The sequence below is a fragment of the Rhinatrema bivittatum genome, chromosome 5 (assembly GCF_901001135.1).
Source record: "Rhinatrema bivittatum chromosome 5, aRhiBiv1.1, whole genome shotgun sequence".
In the NCBI taxonomy this organism is placed as follows: Eukaryota; Metazoa; Chordata; class Amphibia; order Gymnophiona; family Rhinatrematidae; genus Rhinatrema; species Rhinatrema bivittatum.
The window spans coordinates 191409134-191426740 of record NC_042619.1 but is presented as its reverse complement, the minus strand read 5'-3'; positions in this window follow the sequence as shown (position 1 = coordinate 191426740).

Below are 17607 nucleotides of genomic sequence, written 5' to 3'. Positions count from 1 at the left end.
AGCCTGCCGTGGGAAACATCGTATTTCCCGCAGTTCTGGCCTTTGAAATTCGGGGGGACCCGAATTTTGGGTTAGTGCACACTAACTCCCATTAGTGTGCACTAACCCGAAAATGAATTTTTTCTGAAATTTTGGGAAAATTTTGTTCATGTTTCAGGGTCCCCGAACCAATTTAAATGAAATTGCCTAATTTGTCCTAAATGATAGCACATCCCTATCCTTTACTACCTCCTCAACCTTAATCCTGTTCCCTCTCCCACCTCATATACACACACATGCTCGCTCTCTCCCACCCCATACACACATGGGTTATCTCTCTCCCACTCCATATACACGCACACATACAAATGAATTTCTCTCTCTCTCCCACCCCATACACACACATGTGCTCACTCTTGTCTCTATCCTCTTCCATATATGCACATATGCATTCTCTCAGTCCCACAGCATACATACACACATGAGCTCTCTCTTCTATCCAATACAGATAGAAATGCACTCTCTCTCCCCTATACCATACACTCACACACATGTACTCCCCTCTCCCATTGAATACACACATATACATGTGCTGTCCTTCACCCAACTCCACACACACACATGCTCTCTCTCTCTCCCTCACACCATACATACACACACACACATATGATCTCTCTTTCCCACTCCATAAACAGATATATAAATATGCTTTTTCCCCCTTCCTCATGGATATACATATAGGTGCTCTCTCTTCCCCCCCTCAACACATACATGCTTTCTCCTCCCCCACATACAATCACTCACAATCTTCCCCCAGAGCATGCAAGCAGAGCAGCTGCAACTTCCTCCATAGGCCCATGTGGCAATAGGATGCCTCCTTTCCTCCATTTGATACTACTCCTATCTTTGGAATGAAGGCTCATCACCATTGCTCTGCCTTCTGGGAGACCCAGCTTCTCTCTTCTGCCAAGAGGGCCCATCCCCCACTTTTCTGCCTCCTCTTCCAGCTTCTCTCTTCTGCTGGGAGAGATCAGTCACCACATCTAAGCTTCTTGTTTTCAGCCGGGAGGGCCAAGCCACTGCTTCTCCCATGCTCTGGCTCCTCTTCTGGGCTCAGTTCAAAGGTCATTTGATTGCACTATGTGGGTTATGGAGTCCAGCATAATTCAAACAGAGAACATGCAGCTGGTTAAGAATTTAGTTGAGACACTACGGTGCTAAGCTGGAAGAACAGAAATCTATGGAAAAGTGAGATAGCTAGCGTGGTAGAAGATATAAAGGAGGGGACAGTAGCTGGACCTGGAGGGCTAACATCTGGATATTTTGGCTCTCCTCCTGGGTTTCAGACAGTCCCTCTAATATCTGCACTGTCCCGAGAAAATCTGGACAGCAGGCAATCCTATGTGAGGGACATGTGTTAGAAGGGACTGGTTAAACTGAAATACTGCCCTACAGAGAACATAGTGGCAGATATTTTATCTAAGCCTTTGTTTGTAGATTGTTTCTTGACCCTGTGTGAAGAACTGGGGTTAGAGTCTAACCCTCAGACTTTCCGTTACAGTGGCTGAGGTGCGATAATGAAAATGTGGTTTCAGATGTTATTAGATGAGTTACCATATGAAGGAAGTCAAGAAGGGGAGGGCAAAATGGAATTCTCCTTCCAACTGAGTCTCCCTTAAAATGGAAAAAATGGGTCCAAAACCCACCCAGCACATCCTTCAGGGGTAGCGGGGGAAGGCAGAACCCAAATTAGAAATGCACAATTTTAATGTAACCAGATGGAAACCCTTAGAGCATTCAAGATTCTTTAAAACTGATTAATTGTATTTGCAAGCAAGAATTATCATTGTTGTATTTACCATGAATAATATCTTAACAACAAAACTGGATAACAGATGTTTATGTACATGTTAACTAATGAGAACATTTTTCTTATTTGTCTTATCACCAGGAACTAACAGAACTGGACCTGAATATAAACCAACATAACTATCAGATAAGGATTCTATTAGTCCCCTCTTTTAACAATGGATTATTGAAGATGAAGCTTTAAATCAATAGTTGATCAAGGAATCTGATTCTTTGTGAAAACATTTTTTTCAGATGTTGTTATTGGAACCAGCTAATATATGACACTTTGAAAAGATTACTAGGAGACTTCTCTGGTAAAAATAAGTCATTTACTATTTATATCTCACTTTCTCTTGTTGTCACCTTTTACATTTTTCAGTCAGTGAATGTCCATTCTTTTTCTTTAAATCTCTTTGAAGATACAAATAGCTGTTGGCCTAGATAGACGTTTTGGTGGTCAAAGTGCCAGTGTACACTTATCTGTGTCTTTATTTATGTAATTTAAGTGTGACGAGCTGGTGTTAGGATGCATTGGTTCTTTGTCCACCTCATCAAGTCTGGGGTTCAATGATAGGGGGTGCTATTTGCACTCGCTGCTTGATTAGCTGAGAGGTACTTGTAAATGCTATCTCAGAAACTCTTTTTTATCAAAATGTGCCAATCCTCTTCTATGATGTACTTTATATAATTGAAAAACTTGATTCCTGAGTACACTAACGTGATAAAGTCTTCTAGTCAGGGAAATTAAAGGGGCAACATCCAAATTGTGATGGGATCTTTATGTCTAGTCACTGTAAATTATCCTGCACTTTTTCCTTCTCCAGAAATGCAAGTGTTTTATCTAGATTACCTGGACGCTCTACCTGGGTAACATCAAGCTAGGTTGAGAGAACATTGCCCAAATTTCATCTTGGAGTGAGTTTCCTCACTCCGAAGGCCAGCAAATCTTCACAAGAGACCACTGTTCTGTTCGTAGGTGTCTCGTAGAATGTCAAAGTGGCCCCTAACCCCCTACACTCTTACCTAATCCCCACCTCGAGTTACTAGGTGGGCCCACCATAGGGATATAAATACCTACCTATGGGCCATGATATTATGGCCAGTCTCTCTCTCTCTCTCTCTCTCTCTCTCTCTCTCTCTCTCTCTCTCTCTCTCTCTCTCTCTCTCTCTCTCTCTCTCTCTCTCTCTCCACCTGAAATATGGGTTTCATCACAAATGGCAATGAAGCCTAACACAATTCAAAGAGGTGTAGTTAAAATCAGCATTATGGCTGTGCAATAGCTCTTTGCAGACAGGCTAACCCAGCCCACACTCCTATTTTCTGAATTTGCATCGCACCATACGATATGATGCAATAAGCCCTTAATGCATGCAAAAACGCCTTATCACATTTTGATAAATGACCCCCTTAGATTGTAAGCCCTCTGGGGATAGGGAAATACGAACAGTACCTGAATGTAAACCGATGTGATATCTTAGATCGAATGTCGGTATATAAAAATAAATTAAAAAAACAAACAATGCAACATAGGTGGCTTATATCAATCATCAGGGTAGAACCAAGAGCCAACAGATGTTGGAGGAGATAGATGAGCTCATGGTAGGGTGGAGCAGCATCCCTCTCACATTGCTGGAAAGGACAATATCAAAGCCAATTTCCTCAGCAGGAGAAAGAAACTGGGACCCAGGATAATGGGAGCTTGTGGATGTGGCCTTTCTGCTTCTGGTGAAGTGCTGGGGTCTACCGGATCTAGACCTGTTGGTGACTTTCTACGACACAAAGGTTTCACGATCCTTCAGTCACAGGAGATACCCAAAAGTGATGGGCATCAGTGCTCTTGTTCAGGAGTGGCTACATGGCACCCTTCTGTATGCTTTTCCAGCCTTGCCTCTGATAAGCAGGCTGGCCCAGAAGATTGCAAGTCAAGCAACACCATCATTTTAGTTGCTCCAGATTGGGCTCAAAGGCCATGGCATTCCTCTCAGGCTACCATCTCTTATGGATTTATTTCATCAGTAAAATGAAATATCACTATGTTACCATTAGTAAAGTTAAATGTTACTGTCAGTAAAGTTATATGTTAACGTTAGTAAAGTTAAATGTTAACAAAGTTTATCTGTTTTAATTGTTATAACATGCATTGTAAGAAGTTGTTTCATTTGTAAACTGGAGTGAAGGCTTGCACCAAACTTTGGTATATAAAAACACACAAATAAAATAAATAAAAATAAATAAATAAATAAGGGGCCAATCCTGCATGAGGATCTGGATTGACTCTGTCTTACGGTTTGGCAATTAAAAGGGCTCAGTTGTTGAAATGGGGTTTTTTGCCTGTGGTAATTTCCACTCTTCTTTGTGTCTGGTAATTTTCTACTTCTCTAGCCTATGTTAGAGTATGGAGGGTCTTTGAAGCCTAGTGTTCTGAGCGAGGTATTCAACTGCTGGATTTGGCCCTTAACACCTTGAAAGTTCAAGTTGCAGCCCTGGCTTGATATAGAGGAAGAGTAAATGAAATATATTTTTCTTCCCATCTGGATACGTCCTGTTTTCTGCAGGGGGATATCCATCTTTGCCCCTCGTTGTGGTTTCCAGTGCCTCTGTGGGACCTTAACTTGGTCCTCAAGTTTTTGGCAAGTCTGACCTTTCAGCCACTGCATACTCTTTCCATGTGGCTGCTTACCTTGAAGACAGTTTTTCTGGTAACAATCTGTTCAGCAGATCAGGACAGGGACAGAGATGAAGTTGAGTACCACCTCTTGCTTTCCTTGGACGTAAAACATCATTTACTGTGGTACTTGGAGATGACTAAGACTGTTCAAAAGTCTGATTGCCTGTTTGTGCTCCATGGTGGAGGTAAGCAGGGGGCACCAGCGATGTGGGCAACGATCGCCTGCTCGGTTAAGAAGGTCATTATGGCAGCCTATGTGGCTGGTGAGTTTGCATTACCGAAAGATTAGACCACATTCTATGAGGGATCAGGTAGTATCGTGGGCAGAACTTTGTTTGTTGCTGCCTGCTGAAATTTGCTGTCATCTTTGCCCACATTTTCCAAGCATTTCCACTTAGATGTTAGGGCTAGAGAGGATGCCGCTTTTGTGTGAGCAGTTTTGACTGGATCGCTGGCAGCCTTCCGCCCTTTTCAAGATTAGCTTTGGTACATCCCTCTTGTTGAGATTAATCTACTCGAACTCTAAGGAAGGAGAAATTCCTACTTACCTGTCAATTTCCTTTCCTTTAGTGAAGCAGGTCAATCCTGAGTTGCCTTATGCTGCTGAAGTTTGAATTTGTGATTACACTTCTTAGTCGAGCTATGCAGAGAATGATTCTTGCTCTTTGCTGATAACTGGTAAGTGGCTTATCTAGCCCTTAGTTTGCTAGATATGTTCCTTCTTTGGGGTGAGGTCAGTACTCCTGTTGCTAATAATGTTCAAGTATAATTAGTTTTGTCCACAGTGATTTTTCCAGAGAATACTGATGGGCTGATGTCAGGGCAGGACTATATGGCCATGACATTAGCTTTTGTTCCATCTCTATCTACTGGCAGAGATGCATAAAGCACTCATTGGGATTGACCTACCATTCACTAAAGGAAATGAAATTAACAGGTAAGTAGTAATTTCTCCATCTAATCCAGCCAAATATTGTTCTAAAAACTAAATGTTATGATACCTAAAAGCCAACTCAGATAAATGGGATTTTAGCATAGCATTAAATGTTTTTATGCAAGTGGTAAGACATAAAACCTGTGGAAGTAAATTCAGGGGCTGCTAGTGCTACAGAGAGTCACATTCACATGTTTTGGCTAGTCAAACATTTTGGACTGTTGGTACACCCAGCAGACCTCTCTCACAAGATCACAGGGTTCCAGAGAGATTATAGACCTGCAGGAGGACATTAGCTCATGGGAACAAACTAATTGCCAAAAGTTTATGGACTAGTATTGCTATTTCCAACTAAAATAGAATTACACTAAATTCTGTGGATGGGCATTCATTTGAATTGAAATTGGAAATGTCATTTTATTTCATTTTCAAAATGGAATGAGAGAAAAACCAATGAAATTTCTTTAGATTTCCTTTCTGATCTCAAGATTGTCTGGCACCATTTTCAAGGGACACTGGAAGGGCAGGAAGGTATTGGAAATCCCTCCTGCCTCTTTCACTAACCAAGAATCTCACAGAAAAGGTATTGGGGTGAGAATGGTTCTCGGCCCCAGAAACATTTTCGGGGCTGTGGGGAAGGAGCAGCTTTGGAAGGGTCCAGGGAAGCCACATGTATTTTTTTTTTTAATATTTATATCAGTATAGCAAGCAAATCAAATTGAAATAAACATTAGACTAACTGAAATCCAAACCCCTCCAAAATAAAAAGTATAAAAAAAAAATGTTGCTGCTGCATACCTCTCCCAAATTGTACTGATTATATTATGTAATTAAATGTTTGGATGTTAATCAGGATAACAAAAATTAAATACAGATTTCTGTGTCCCAAAGGAAAGAGGGAGGAAAATTCTATTGGTAGAAAAAGAAAAGGAGTGTTTTCCAATTTTTTAAAGGAAAACAGTTTTTGGTGACTCTCCCTTCTGTGCTACATATTATGGAGGATTTTGGTACAGTAACTCAAATTCCAGGAGAAAGTAGGAGAAAGCAGATCCTGCATTTTCCTAGGAAAATGTTTAAAGTCAAATATGATCTTAGTTTCCATTTTAGCTCAGTAACTTTCATGGCTTTGGGAGACAGTTTGAATATAGAAATGTGTTTTCCAGTTTGGAGCAAGGTTTTATATCTAACTCGTAATTTGTACAGCTCCTTCCCCCCCCCCCCCCCCCCCCCCCCCCCCGTCTGTTTCAGCCCCTGGGAAATGGCAGTGGGAAGTGATTGGATTAGGGAGCAGAGTAGTTCTAGCCGGTCTCACATTCTCTGCTCCTGATCTGTGCAGAGTGATGTTTGGGAGGAGAGGTGCAAGATGGAACAGGATGTGCAGGGCGCTGGCCAAGAGTGAGAGCACTGGTTATTAACCATTTTTGGGGCACACCTGGCATAGGGTTCACTTCATTGTGGCACACCAACAGTTTCCCTATCATCACTGTCTCTTCTCTTCCCTCTTCCCTCTACTCCACTGGCAGTATCATCACCTTCTCCTCCATTTCCTCTTCCACCACTCCTGAGCATTGTAATCACCTTCTCTTCCCTGTCTCTTGCAAATGATCATCATCCTCTTCCCTCTCCCTCCATTTTCCTTGACCCCTCCCCATCCCCTGGCATTATCACTACCTTCCTTCACCCCCTGGCATCATCATCATCACATTCCCTCTCTCTCTCAACTTCATGGCATCATCACCTCTTCCTTTCCCTCTCTCTCTACCCCCCCTGGCCATCACCTTCTTTTCCCTATCTTTCCATTCCCTGGTATCACCTTCCTTCTCCCTTATCCCCTGGCCTCAACATAAACATACCTCTCCCTCCACCCCTTAGCATAATCACTTTATCTTCTCCCTCCACCCCCCCTGGTGTCACATTCCCTCTCCCTCACTTCCTGGCATTATTATCATCCCGGAAGTGGGTAGGATGTGCAAACACAGAGGGAGATAATACATGGGGCCTTAAAGTCCTAAATCATAATAAGCAAGCTCCTGAGGCAATGTGCCTGGTAGAATACAATTAAGAAAGTGCCTTAGGTAATGCAGCCTGAAAGCTAAAGAAATGGAGAGGACCTCTGAAATATTACCATGTTAAATAAAATAATGTATCTTTTGTCAGGGGGAAAATACTGCAAGGAAAAAAAATGCAGATAAAGGGCATAATCGAGCAACAGCAACAGGGTCACCAATTGAAGAAACAGGTCTTCTTCAGTAGGATGAAAGTTAAGACAAAAATGTCAGTTAATAAGAAGGAAGTAAGGCAGGGAATCAGACTGTTGGTCAACAACCAGGTGAGTACATAGGCACTGCCAGTGCAATGGGTGCCATATACAACAGCAGTGAAGGAGGAAATATAGAGAAGTGAACATATCAATCTAGGGATACATTTTCCAAAATCTACTGAGAGACAAAAAAGAAAAAAAAACAACAACAAATTTAAGCATTCAAACTTAATACTATAATTATTTATTTAAAATATTTCATGATGAATAAATCATAGTATACATATAAACAATATTTCATGATGAATAAATCATAGTATACATATAAACAATGAACACAAAACAAGTAATAAAAACATCTTAAAAAAAGAAATCAGGCAATAAAACAACAAACACTAAAAGTCTCAATCTATATAATTGCTTGCTGGAATAAAAAAGGTAGGGATGTGCAGCAGGGACGGATTCGTCCCATTCGGTATTCGTATTCGTGGGGACCCAAATCTGTTGCATCCATTCTCGGGGGACCCCAATCCGTTCATTAGTTACATATCTATTAGTTTCCCCCAAAAAACCCCACCCCAACCCTTTAAATTTAATTAACTACAAGCCCCCACCCTCCTGACCCCCACGAGACTTGCCAAAAGTCCCTGGTGGTCCAGCGGGGGTCCTGGAGCGATCTCCTGCACTCGGGCTGTCGGCTGCCGGTATTCAAAATGGCGCCTATAGCCTTTGCCCTTACTATGCCACAAGGACTACCGGTGCCATTGGTCGGCCCCTGATACATAGTAGGAGCAATGGACGGCCGGTGCCATCTTGTGCTCCCACCATGTGACAGGGGCCGATCAATGGCACCGGTAGCTCCTGTGTCATAGTAAGGGCAAAGTCTATAAGCGCCATTTTGAATACTGGCAGCCGACAGCCCGAGTGCAGGATATGGCTCCAGGACCCCCGCTGGACCACAGGGGACTTTTGGCAAGACTTGGCAAGGCTTTAGAGCTATATAATCAGCGGTGATTTTTAAGATAAGTTATATTCACTGAGAAAATTTGAAAATTCAAAAAAAATATATTTTCACTGATATCTGACCGATGATTATAAATAAGGCGGAGTCATAAAGCAATCTTGCTCCTACGATGAAGCCTATTATGACTGGTCAACTTTAAAAAAAAAGCATCTTTCATATATTGTGGGCACTTTTGGCATTCGGTTTGTTGTGTTATATTTAATTTGCCATTCTACAGGAAGCCAGGGTAATTCATTGGAAAAAAATGTGTCCCTCTGCATTCTGGCAGGTGAATCCCCATCAGTGGGTTATGCACCTCTGCCAGCAGATAGAGAAGAGGAAAAGCTGACTTCGTGGCAATATAGTCCTCCTCTGACATTAGAACATCAGTATTCTCCATTTCCAGCAGATTGTGAACATGCATTTCCCTATGGGGGATTGCTTGTGAGTAAAAGATTTAAAAAAATAAAAAGGAAGAAGTAGAAAAGGAGACATCACATAGACGAGACATCTGTAGCAATGCTTGCTTCTTGAAGTGATACCATTCTGTCGCTCCCTCAGTAGAATGCCTTCAGTACAGTAGCTTTGGGTGGCATGAACTTAAAATTAAATTAATGGTTGCAGGCTGAGAGAGACTCTACAGTGATGGCTTTCACCATCCCCCCCCCCCCCCCCCCCCCAGCCAGTACACTTTCCTGCTCTCAGCCAAGAAGAGCTGAGCTCAGGTAAATGTTTTTACTTTATAAAAAAAAAAAAAAGAGAAAGAAGAGAGGAGTTTCTTTTTCCTCAGTGTTTTACCTTCCCGCTCACATCTCTGGGGAGTTCTGTGAGATGTGGATTTAGTTAAGGCACAGTGGGTTATGCAGCTTTTTGACTAGGCCCTGCTCTCAGGCTTCTCCATTTTTTGTGCCTGGTAGGTCATGAGGGCTATTTCAGGCATTTTTCACTGTGTACAATTAGCGCACACCTGCGCACCCCTATTGTGCATCCATTGCCAACTGTGCATCCAAAAATCGTGTGCCCTTGTTTTTGGATGCACAGCTTGGTGATTAACTTGGGTGTTCCTTGGGCATGTGTGTTCCTGGATGACCATTTTGGGCATCTAGTTTGGGCAAGCATACTGTACCCGTGAACCTGGACTCATGTTTTTTGTGTGTACATTTTGTGTGCAGATTTTATGCATGGGTACCTGATTGTACTTTTTGTGAATCTAGCTGAGCATGTGTGAATACTTGACTGAGCGCCTTACAACCATGGCACCTACAGCAAATAAGTCTAGGCACTTATCTGTTTGTGTTGCATGAGACATCAGGGAGTTACAATTGGAGCTTTCTTTAAGCCTGTTGGGGGCTTTACCTCCTTCTGATTTTGCCAACGATGGTCCCTCCTTGGTCTAAGGAGAGTGGAACTGAGGGTGACATGATGCTGGTGTCCCCTCCTTCGATTGTTCCATGGGTTGACTCCTCAGGGGAAACTTGCTCTCAAGAAGTTAGGGGAGCGCTAGGAAGAGGACCCGCTTCCGGAGAGGTAGTGTGCTCTTGGACCATGGCACCGTTGTCCATGGTACCGTGGGGGTGCAGAAGCTCCGAGGAAGCGCCAAGGCAGGCAAGGCATGTCCAAGCACGGGCAGAGAGACTGAAGACCAGGAACCCAGACCTCTGCCGAACCTGAGCGCATTGAGACAGACCCAACAACGTAATGCTGGTCTCTGGGGTAGCCCTCCAGCCACTCGATAGCCCTTTCGGACCTGCCACCTGGAACTGCAGATGCGACAGGATGGACAGAGGTCGAGGACAGGCAATGATACTGGAACAAGATGAAGACACTTGAAGATATGGTGAAGACGAAGGTACTTGGAGACAAGGTCAGGCTAGACATAAGGCACTACACTTAATAAGTGAACAGTGGGCACCAAGATTAAAACTCAGGATGCGATGGAATCCAGGCAACACTCAAAGCAGGTTCAGCTGGAGTAGAGACTTCAGTGACCTGGCGTAACCTGCAACGTGGCAGATACACTGCAAGCCCAATCTGCCAGGGGTTACAGCTGGAGTAAAGACTTCAGAGACCTAGCGCAACCTGCGACATGGCAGATACACTGCAATTCACTGGGGAGAGACTAGGGTGAAGCCAGAATGAAGGACATCCAGATACTAGGACATCAGGTTAAAAGAACATCTGGATAAAAGGACATCTGGATACTAGGACATCTTGACTTTGGACCCCCAGGACACTCAGTCAAGAGCATCAAGGAGGCACCGAGAGACGGAACATCTAGGCATCAGAACATCTGGAGAACAGGACATCTGGAAAATTAGGAACATCAATGATGAAGGAATTCCCATAAAGAACGGAATGCCTTGAAGAAGCTGGAAATGAAATGAAGTCCAGGAGCAGACTGGCTCCTTGCAAAGGCAAAAAGAACTGACAAAGGGCCCTTCTTATAGGGCTAAAAAGGAACATGCAGGATGACATCATCAGGGGGGCTGAGGGGCTAGTCCCACCACGGGCCCTTTAAATCAACAGGAGAGGCATGGCCGCACATCTAGGAAGTTGGCAGAACTAAGACAGTGGCATCCATGCTGCGAAGAGGAGCAAGAGAGGCACTAGGCCGCAAGCCACGCGAATGGCGGCTGCCAGCCTCGGAAAGGAGGCTGGGGGCGGCACCATGCAGCGATGAAGGAGCTGATATCGGCAGCCTCTGGGCCGCAGGGTAGGACAATGTCGCCGGCCTCCTGGCCACAGAGATGGAACTGCGGCAGCTCCAGGGCACGTGGAAGCCTGGCGGCACAGCCCGCCATGCAGGAAGACGTGGACGACCACTGGGCCACAAAGCTATACAGTGGCGTCTCCGACCACCGCGAAGTGCAGGCAGCAGCCTCAGGCTACAGAGACGGCATCAGGAGACTGGAAGCAGAAGGTGAGAGGCTGCCCGTGGCCTTCCCACAAGCAGAATCGTAACATAATATTTCAGATTCAAACCTATGCATCTGTCCTCCTTTTCCTGGGTGGAATTCTTCCAGGAATTCTTCCCCACATTATCAACATTTCTACAGGAACCTGCCACCATGATCAAGTATTGTGGTGCAGCATGGTCTGACAAGACTCAAATGCAGGTGGATCAAGATGACACTGATAATGATGGTGGTGGCTGTCCTGAGGAGGAAGGGGAGATTCCCCCAAATTTGGAGCCACATAGAACTCCATTTCTTTCATAGAGATGAGCTGCTGAGCTTGATCTCTCAGACTTTAAAGACCCTCAGAGTGGCTGAAGTGGATTCCTTGGGGGTACAGAAGAAGGACCCCATTTTGTTCATCCTACACAAGGCCTCATGTTTCTTTCTTTTCCTGGATGTGATTCAAGACTTGATTGATCTAGAATTGACTTCTCCAAAAGCATCCTTCAAAGGAGGGCACATATTGGCTGGTTTATACTCCTTGGATCCATTTACCACAGAGCAGTTGTGTTTCCCTAAGGTGGATGCTTTAATATGTGCTGTCACAAAATGAACCACCATCCCAGTAGAGGGAGGTGCAGCTCTTAAGGATGCTCAGGTTAGGATAATTGAGGCTATCTAAAGCAAGCCTTTGAGGCAATGGTGATGAACTTGCAAATTGCTTCATGTGGTGCCTTGGTAGCTCAAGCTACCTTGCTTCTTTCTCAACATCTGGCAGCACCGCTTCAGATAGCAGACTTATGGTAGAACCATGGGCTGTCTTCTTAGTTGATGTGGGCTGTGACCTGGTTTGTACAGCCGCATGAGGCGTTGCTTCTGCTATAGTGGCTAGATAACAGCTGTGGCTGCATAACTGGTTGGCAGAAGCTATTTCAAAGTCTAATCTTGCCAAGCTGCCCTTCAATAGTTCACTTTTGTTTGGCAGTAAGTTGGAAAAAATGGTAAATAAATGGGAAGAAACCCAGGTCCCTTGCTTGCCAGAGGACAAGTAGACAGTTTCTGAGACTTTTCAGGCAACTGGCTGCTCTCAAGACTACTGGCACTTTCAGCCTTACTTGGAATTTCTTCCCAGAGATCACATCCTATCTATAGATCTCCATACTTTTGCCCCCAGAGACCTGTATAGGATATAGGCCCCAGAAGTGGAGAGCCTCAAGCTTCACAATGAAGATTTTTGGGTTTATCTGTTGATGCAGGAGAAAGGTGAGCACCTGTATCATTTTTATCACAGGTGGGTCCAGATTACTTTGGATGAATGTGTCCTTGAAGTAGTTTGGGATGGATATACCCTGGAATTTCTTTGCATACCACTGGATGCCTTTATAATATCTCCATGCAACTCCCCTCAGAAGAAGAAAGTAGTGGAAGTTACATCACAAGGGCTGTTGGACCTGAAAGTTGTGATTCCTGTTCCCGAATCACAGCAAAATACAGGCCGTTATTCCACTTATTTTATCATGCCCAAGAAGGAAGGGTCTTTTAAACCCATACTGGATCTCAAGGGCATCAACTGTCATTTACAAGCCATGCATTTCAGGATGGAAATCGTGCACTCTGTCATAATGGCAGTACTAGCAGGGGAATATCTCATGTCTCTGGATCTGATGGAGGCATATCTACATATTCCCATTTGTTGTGAACATCAATAGTTCCTTCAGTTTGCCATTCTGAATTGTCATTACCAGTTTCAGGCCTTGCCATTTGGGCTGGCCACAGCACCTAAGACCTTTTCCAAGGTCATTGTGTTAGTAGCAGTGGCCCTATGTAAAGGTAGAATTCTATTTCACCCCTATCTAGATGACTGATTTGGGCCAAGATCATGGAAGAGAGTTGTCGCGCTTTTTGCAATATGGTTTCATTGCTACAGGAACTAGGCTGGGTGGTGAATCTGCCCAGAGCAATTTCCAACTATCTCAAACTTTGGATTATCTCAGGATTCACTTCAATACAAGGCAGGGCAGAGTAATTTTGCTGGACACTTGAATCCAAAGGTTGAGGGGCTTGAGTTTGAACCCTGATGAACTATGCTCACCTATGTGGTCTTATCTGCAGGTCCTGGTGTTGATGGCTGCTGCATTAGAAATAGTTCCCTGGGCAAGGGCACATATGTGACCTCTTAAATGTGCATTTCTTTTCCTATGGAACCCTCAGATGCAGAATTATGCAGTGAGGTCCTAGTTGAACTAGTAAATACAGATGGATTATCTCAGGATGAGAGTTTTCCTGGAGATGCTGGATTGATTGATACTCATGACAGATGCAAGTCTTCTGGATTGGGAGTCTCACTGTCAGGAGTTGATGGTGCAAGGTCATTAGAATGCAGAGGAGTGATATTGGAACATCAGACAGATTGGAAGCATGAGTGGTTCAGTTAGTGTGCTTGAGTTTCACCAAGCATCTAGAGGCTATGGTGGTCTGGATAATGTCTGACAATTCAACAATCATAGTTTTTTATATTAACCATCAGGGTGGAACAGGTTTCAAAGGCGATAGATGCACTCATGGTGTGGGTGGAGCAATATCTTCTAGACATATATGCATCTCACATTACCAGAAAGGGCAATATCAGAGGTGACTTCCTCAACAGGAAAAACTTGGACCCAGGAGAATGGGAGCTGCTGGATAAAGCTTTTCAGCTCCTTGTGAAGTGCTGGGGCCTACTGGACCTAGGCCTGTTGACAACCTTCAAGAACGTGAAGTTTCCACATTTTTTCATTCACAGGCAAGACCCAAAAGCATTGGGCATCGATGATCTCATTTAGAAGTGGCCATGCGGCACCCTGCTATATGCATTTCTGCCTTGGCTTCTTATAGGCAAGATTGTCTGTAAAATTGCAAGTCAAACCTACACCATCCTTTTAGTTGCTCCAATTGGGCACATAAGCTGTGCTATGCTGATCTCCAGAGACTGCTGGTGTGCAGTCCCCTCAGGCTACCATCTCAGAAGGATTTGTTGTGGCAGGGGCCAGGGTCAATTTTGTCTTACAGTTTGGCCTTTGAAAGGGCTCAGTTGTTGAAGTGGGGTTATTTGCCTGTTGTGATTACCAACTTACTTTGGGCTAGGAAATTTTCTACTTCTCTAGCCTATATTAGAGTTTGGAGAGTTTTCAAGGCTTGGTGTTATGAGGTTCTCAACCTCTGAAAGTGGATATTCCTTTGATTTTGGAATTCTTGCACAATGGCTTGCATAAAGGTTTGACCCTTAACACCTTGAAAGTTCAAGTTTATACTCTTTCTTGTTATAGAGGGTGAGTCAATGAAGGGCCTTTGTCTTCCCATCTCAAGGAGTCCCATTTCCTGAAGTGAGTTAAGTATCTTTTCCCCCCTTTATAGTTTCTGGTATCTCTGGGGGACCTTAATTTGGTCCTGGAGTTCTTGGCAGGAGTGAACCTTTGGCTGCTATGTGCTATTTCCTTGTGACTGCTTACCTTGAATATAGTTTTTCTGGTAGCAATCTGTTCAGCACGTCAGGTCTCTGAATTGCATGCTATTTTTTGCCGGGAGCCTTTTCTACGAATGACTCCGGGAGTGGTACAGATCCAGACTGTGCCCTCTTTTTTGCCAAACATAAGAACATAAGAAAATGCCATACTGGGTCAGACCAAGGGTCCATCAAGCCCAGCATCCTGTTTCCAACAGTGGCCAATCCAGACCATAAGAACCTGGCAAGTACCCAAAAACTAAGACTATTCCATGTTACCATTGCTAATGGCAGTGGCTATTCTCTAAGTGAATTTAATAGCAGGTAATAGACTTCTCCTCCAAGAACTTGTCAAATCATTTTTTTAAACACAGCTATACTAACTGCACTAACCACATCCTCTGGCAACAAATTCCAGAGTTTAATTGCGCGTTGAGTAAAAAAGAACTTTCTCCGATTAGTTTTAAATGTGCCCCATGCTAACTTCATGGAGTGCCCCCTAGTCTTTCTATTATCCGAAAGAGTAAATAACCGATTCACATCTACCCGTTCTAGACCTCTCACGATTTTAAACATCTCTATCACATCCCCCCTTAGCCGTCTCTTCTCCAAGCTGAAAAGTCCTAACCTCTTTAGTCTTTCCTCATAGGGGAGCTGTTCCATTCCCCTTATCATTTTGGTCCAAAAGTGGTTTCAGAGTTTCATTTCAATCAGTCTATTTCCCTACCCACCTTGGACAGGAGCAGAGATGAAAGTGACTACTATCTATTGCATTCCTTGGACATTAACTATTATTTGCTATGGTACTTGGAGATTAGTAAATCTATTTGGAAGTCTGATCGCCTGTTTGTGGTGGTAAACAGGGAGCACTGGCAACATAGGCAATGATAGCTGATTGGGTTAAGGAAGTCATAAGAGCTGCCTATGTGGCTGTTGAGGTTGCTTTGCCAAAACAGATTAGCCCACATTCTATGAGGGCTCAGGTGGTATCTTGGGTGGAACTTCATTTGCTGTTGCCTGGTGAGATTTGCCAATTGTCAACATGGTCATCTTTGCACTCCTTTTCCAAGCATTACCACTTGGATGTTCAGGCTAGAGAGGACACTGTATTTGCATGGGAGGTTTTCATTGGACCGCTGGCAGCTTCCCACCCTTTTTGGGATTAGCTTTGGTATATCCCACTGATTGGGATTGACCTGCCAGAATGCAAAGGAAGAACTTACTACTTACCTGATAATTTCCTTTCCTCTAATAAGGGCAAACTCAATCCCAGAACTGCCATAAGCTTCCGATGCTGAATTTATGGTTTGCCTTTTCAGGGTGAACATTGCAAAGTGTGATTCCTGCTCTTCAATGAAGACTGGTAAATGGCTTTTCAAGCACCTTAGTTTAGTGCATATGTTAATTCTTTTGGCTGAGCTCAGTTTCCTTTTGGGTTGGAATCATGATTGTTAATGTTAATTTTCAAGTATAACCAGTTTGTCTAAGTTTGGCTTTTCCAGAGAACACTGACAGGCTGATGTCAGAGCGGGACTGTAAGCCATGATGCCAGCATTTCCTGCATCTCCATCTGGCAGAGGTGCATAACCCACTGGTGGAGATTGACCTGCTCTCAGTAGAGGAAATTAGTTATTAAGTAAGTAGTAATTTCTCCTTTGTAATGCCTGTCCTGAAATAACCTGAGCAGTTGAATTTTGTAAAAGTTGTAGAGCTCTTGCAGAAGTGGTTGGCATTTCCAGATACACAGAATTACAATAGTCTATACTTGGCAAAATTAAAACCTGTAGCCCAAATAAAAAAATCAGATGAATTAATGGCTTAAGTCTGCATAATAGATGTAACTTTAAAAAGTAAGTCTATCACTAAAAACAGCAAGACAAAGACAATAAATGATTCATATAGCTTCCCATTCATTACAGAATAACAGCAAACTAAAATAAGTTCAACTTGACTGAGTCTTAGAATTATTCAAGTGTTTCCACACTTCTTGTACCTGTTCCCACCTATTACATTTTTCTGATGCTGCCAGCTCAAACAAATGATGTTCTATCGGGTGTTCAATTCTATTAAGGACACATTTTTCCAATTACTTAATGGTAGTTGAAGGGCTATGGTAAACAATATATCAAGTATTTTTTGTTCCCTAGGTGAGATTTGTTGTGTTAAAATTAATTTCCACATGACAAGTTCAAAAGAGATAACTCCCTGGATATTAAATATTGATTGGATCTTGAACCAAACATCTGCCTGATATTTCCACAAGCACAGAAAAATAGCATATTAAAAAAGGAGCCAACCTCGAATTCACAAAGCCAAGATGTAATTATTATGCAGAGTTTAGAAATGTTAGCTGGAATCCATATAGCCCTATATGTAATAAAATATGATGACTGGGTGAGGGAAGTCAAAAGCAATATTTTCCAAGGTTTATCCCAAAATGTTTTCCACTTGGGTCATTCTTATTCATAGCCAGTATCTTTTTCTCAGGCTAGACATACAATTGAGAAATGTTTCTGCAAACCAAACAAAGCCG